Genomic DNA, 6,306 nt, shown 5'->3' on the forward strand with positions numbered 1-6,306 from the left:
ATGATGATGTCATGGCACCCCTCCAGTATGATGTCATGGCCCCCCTCTATGATGATGTCTAGGCCACCTCCATGATGATGACTAGGCCCAGCTCCGTGATGATGTCTAGGCACACCTCTATGATGATGTCTAGGCCACCTCCATGACGATGACTAGGCCATCTCCATGACAATGACTATGCCTCCTCCATGATGATGACTAGGTCCACATCCATGGGGATATCTAGGCCCACCTCCATGATGATGTCTGATCACACCTCCATGATGATGTCTAGGCACACCTCTATGATGATGTCTAGGCCACCTCCATGATGATGTCTAGGCCACCTCCATGATGATGTCTAGGCACACCTCCATGATAATGCCTAGGTACACTTCCATGGTAATGTCTAGGCACACCTCCATGATGATGTCTAGGCACACCTCAATGATGTCTAGGCACACCTCCATGATGATGTCTAGGCACACCTCCATGATGATGTCATGGCACACCCCTATGATGATGTCTAGGCCACCTCCATGATGATGACTAGGCCCAGCTCCGTGATGATGTCTAGGCCACCTCCATGATGATGTCTAGGCACACCTCTATGATGATGTCTGAGCACACCTCCATGATGATGCCTAGGTTCACCTCCATGGTAATGTCTAGGCACACCTCCATGATGAGGTCTAGGCACACCTCCATGATGTCTAGGCACACCTCCATGATGATGTCTAGGCACACGTCCATGATGATGTCTAGGCACACCTCCATGATGATGTCATGGCACACCTCTATGATGATGTCTAGGCCACCTCCATGATGATGACTAGGCCCAGCTCCATGATGATGTCTAGGCCACCTCCATGATGATGTCTAGGCACACCTCCATGATGATGTCTGAGCACACCTCTATGATGATGTCTAGGCCACCTCCATGATAATGTCTAGGCCACCTCCATGATGATGTCTAGGCACACCTCCATGATGATGTCTAGGCACACCTCCATGATGATGTCTAGGCACACCTCCATGATGATGTCTAGGCACACCTCCATGATGATGTCTAGGCACACCTCCATGATGATGTCTAGGCACACCTCCATGATGATGTCTAGGCACACCTCCATGATGATGTCTAGGCACACCTCCATGATGATGTCTAGGCACACCTCCATGATGATGTCTAGGCACACCTCCATGATGATGTCTAGGCACACCTCCATGATGATGTCTAGGCACACCTCCATGATGATGTCTAGGCACACCTCCATGATGATGTCTAGGCACACCTCCATGATGATGTCTAGGCACACCTCCATGATGATGTCTAGGCACACCTCCATGATGATGTCTAGGCACACCTCCATGATGATGTCTAGGCACACCTCCATGATGATGTCTAGGCACACCTCCATGATGATGTCTAGGCACACCTCCATGATGATGTCTAGGCACACCTCCATGATGATGTCTAGGCACACCTCCATGATGATGTCTAGGCACACCTCCATGATGATGTCTAGGCACACCTCCATGATGATGTCTAGGCACACCTCCATGATGATGTCTAGGCACACCTCCATGATGATGTCTAGGCACACCTCCATGATGATGTCTAGGCACACCTCCATGATGATGTCTAGGCACACCTCCATGATGATGTCTAGGCACACCTCCATGATGATGTCTAGGCACACCTCCATGATGATGTCTAGGCACACCTCCATGATGATGTCTAGGCACACCTCCATGATGATGTCTAGGCACACCTCCATGATGATGTCTAGGCACACCTCCATGATGATGTCTAGGCACACCTCCATGATGATGTCTAGGCACACCTCCATGATGATGTCTAGGCACACCTCCATGATGATGTCTAGGCACACCTCCATGATGATGTCTAGGCACACCTCCATGATGATGTCTAGGCACACCTCCATGATGATGTCTAGGCACACCTCCATGATGATGTCTAGGCACACCTCCATGATGATGTCTAGGCACACCTCCATGATGATGTCTAGGCACACCTCCATGATGATGTCTAGGCACACCTCCATGATGATGTCTAGGCACACCTCCATGATGATGTCTAGGCACACCTCCATGATGATGTCTAGGCACACCTCCATGATGATGTCTAGGCACACCTCCATGATGATGTCTAGGCACACCTCCATGATGATGTCTAGGCACACCTCCATGATGATGTCTAGGCACACCTCCATGATGATGTCTAGGCACACCTCCATGATGATGTCTAGGCACACCTCCATGATGATGTCTAGGCACACCTCCATGATGATGTCTAGGCACACCTCCATGATGATGTCTAGGCACACCTCCATGATGATGTCTAGGCACACCTCCATGATGATGTCTAGGCACACCTCCATGATGATGTCTAGGCACACCTCCATGATGATGTCTAGGCACACCTCCATGATGATGTCTAGGCACACCTCCATGATGATGTCTAGGCACACCTCCATGATGATGTCTAGGCACACCTCCATGATGATGTCTAGGCACACCTCCATGATGATGTCTAGGCACACCTCCATGATGATGTCTAGGCACACCTCCATGATGATGTCTAGGCACACCTCCATGATGATGTCTAGGCACACCTCCATGATGATGTCTAGGCACACCTCCATGATGATGTCTAGGCACACCTCCATGATGATGTCTAGGCACACCTCCATGATGATGTCTAGGCACACCTCCATGATGATGTCTAGGCACACCTCCATGATGATGTCTAGGCACACCTCCATGATGATGTCTAGGCACACCTCCATGATGATGTCTAGGCACACCTCCATGATGATGTCTAGGCACACCTCCATGATGATGTCTAGGCACACCTCCATGATGATGTCTAGGCACACCTCCATGATGATGTCTAGGCACACCTCCATGATGATGTCTAGGCACACCTCCATGATGATGTCTAGGCACACCTCCATGATGATGTCTAGGCACACCTCCATGATGATGTCTAGGCACACCTCCATGATGATGTCTAGGCACACCTCCATGATGATGTCTAGGCACACCTCCATGATGATGTCTAGGCACACCTCCATGATGATGTCTAGGCACACCTCCATGATGATGTCTAGGCACACCTCCATGATGATGTCTAGGCACACCTCCATGATGATGTCTAGGCACACCTCCATGATGATGTCTAGGCACACCTCCATGATGATGTCTAGGCACACCTCCATGATGATGTCTAGGCACACCTCCATGATGATGTCTAGGCACACCTCCATGATGATGTCTAGGCACACCTCCATGATGATGTCTAGGCACACCTCCATGATGATGTCTAGGCACACCTCCATGATGATGTCTAGGCACACCTCCATGATGATGTCTAGGCACACCTCCATGATGATGTCTAGGCACACCTCCATGATGATGTCTAGGCACACCTCCATGATGATGTCTAGGCACACCTCCATGATGATGTCTAGGCACACCTCCATGATGATGTCTAGGCACACCTCCATGATGATGTCTAGGCACACCTCCATGATGATGTCTAGGCACACCTCCATGATGATGTCTAGGCACACCTCCATGATGATGTCTAGGCACACCTCCATGATGATGTCTAGGCACACCTCCATGATGATGTCTAGGCACACCTCCATGATGATGTCTAGGCACACCTCCATGATGATGTCTAGGCACACCTCCATGATGATGTCTAGGCACACCTCCATGATGATGTCTAGGCACACCTCCATGATGATGTCTAGGCACACCTCCATGATGATGTCTAGGCACACCTCCATGATGATGTCTAGGCACACCTCCATGATGATGTCTAGGCACACCTCCATGATGATGTCTAGGCACACCTCCATGATGATGTCTAGGCACACCTCCATGATGATATCTAGGCCAACTCCATGATGATGTCTAGGCCACCTCCATGATGATGTCTAGGCACACCTCCATGATGATGTCTGAGCACACCTCTATGATGATGTCTAGGCCACCTCCATGATAATGTCTAGGCCACCTCCATGATGATGTCTAGGCACACCTCCATGTTGATGTCTAGGCACACCTCCATGATGATGTCTAGGCACACCTCCATGATGATGTCTAGGCACACCTCCATGATGATGTCTAGGCACACCTCCATGATGATGTCATGGCACACCTCTATGATGATGTCTAGGCCACCTCCATGATGATGACTAGGCCAAGCTCCATGATGATGTCTAAGACTAGGCCATCTCCATGACAATGACTACGCCACCTCCATGATGATGACTATGCCCACATCCATGGGGATATCTAGGCCCACCTCCATGATGATGTCTGAGCACACCTCCATGATGATGTTAGGCACACCTCTATGATGATAACTAGGCCACCTCCATGATGATGTCTAGGCCACCTCCATGATGATGTCTAGGCACACCTCCATGATGATATCTAGGCCACCTCCATGATGATGTCTAGGCCACCTCCATGATGATATCTAGGCCACCTCCATGATCATGTCTAGGCAACCTCCATGATGATGTCTAGGCCACCTCCATGATGATGTCTAGGCCACCTCCATGATGATATCTAGGCCACCTCCATGATCATGTCTAGGCAACCTCCATGATGATGTCTAGGCCACCTCCATGATGATGTCTAGGCCACCTCCATGATGATGTCTAGGCACACCTCCATGATTATATCTAGGCCACCTCCATGATGATGTCTAGGACACCTCCATGATGATGTCTAGGCACACCTCCATGATGATGTCTAGGCACACCTCCATGATGATGTCTAGGCACACCTCCATGATGATGTCTAGGCACACCTCCATGATGATGTCTAGGCACACCTCCATGATGATGTCTAGGCACACCTCCATGATGATGTCTAGGCACACCTCCATGATGATGTCTAGGCCACCTCCATGATCATGTCTAGGCAACCTCCATGGTGATGTCAAGGCCACCTCCATGATGATGTCTAGGCCACCTCCATGATGATGTCTAGGCACACCTCCATGATGATATCTAGGCCACCTCCATGATGATGTCTAGGCCACCTCCATGATGATGTCTAGGCACACCTCCATGATGATGTCTAGGCACACCTCCATGATGATGTCTAGGCACACCTCCTTGGTTAGTCATTCCTAGACTCACAGAAGAAGGCCCCGGTGGTCACATCACCCCGTCCTCATCGATTCTAGATTGATTTTCTATACAGGCTTTTGGTTTTACCATAGAGTAGAGTCAATGTTCGGAATCTCGGGTTTACCTTTCAGAGGTGTTGAAGTCTTCAGGGCCAGATGTAGCAGATGAGATATAGGAGGAAGGTTATCACGGTGATGTGGCCGGGCTGCATAAATGATCCGGAATCCTAGAAAACAACAACAAGGCATTTTTAAGGCTGAACCTCCAATCAGGACCATCGGAGGTCCACCATAGCTGCTCTGATGCCTGATCCTACACAGTGCGGGGGGATGAGGAGCTGTGATAGCGTAGGGCTCCAATCGTACACTCCGCCCCCTCCTCTCCTCTCGTCCATTCACAGAACACCTTCTATTCTGAGAAAAGAGACATCCTGTGATTGGACGGAGGTGAAGGAGGGGGCGGGTATATGACCAAGGCCCTTTACTGTCTCAGCTGCTGCTCTTCATCTCCATCCCCTGGAAGTACAGCCCCGTGTGTTTGGTCCAGCGTCATCACCGGACCTGGGACAGTCTCAATTAGAGATAACTTTCCCCAAGAGTTCAGCTTTCAGGTCTTCTGGAACAATCCGCTGACCAATCAATGATAGAGTTGTCTGGTGGCGGTAACAGTAGACATGTTTGCCATAAACCAAAGACAGTAGAAGAACCTCATACCAACTGTGAAGCACGGTGGTGGAAATGTTATAGTGTGGGGGGTTGCTTTGCTGCTTTATGGCCTGCACAGCTAACCCGGAGGGGGGGGGACTGACACCCAGGGGGGGCATTTACTGTTACACATGACTGCATATGTTACCCAGCTGAAGAGGGCACCTGACACCCAGGGGGGGCATTTACTGTTACACATGACTGCATATGTTACCCAGCTGAAGAGGGCACCTGACACCCAGGGGGGGCATTTACTGTTACACATGACTGCATATGTTACCCAGCTGAAGGGTGCACCTGACACCCAGGGGGGCATTTACTTTTTCACATTACTGTAAATGTTACCCAGATGAAGGGGGCACCTGACACCCAGGGGGGCATTTACTTTTTCACATGACTGTATATGTTACCCAGAGGAAGGGGGGGGAAGGTGTGTGGGGGGG

Source organism: Nanorana parkeri, unplaced genomic scaffold (assembly GCF_000935625.1).
Source record: "Nanorana parkeri isolate BGI_ZX_2015 unplaced genomic scaffold, ASM93562v1 scaffold2834, whole genome shotgun sequence".
In the NCBI taxonomy this organism is placed as follows: Eukaryota; Metazoa; Chordata; class Amphibia; order Anura; family Dicroglossidae; genus Nanorana; species Nanorana parkeri.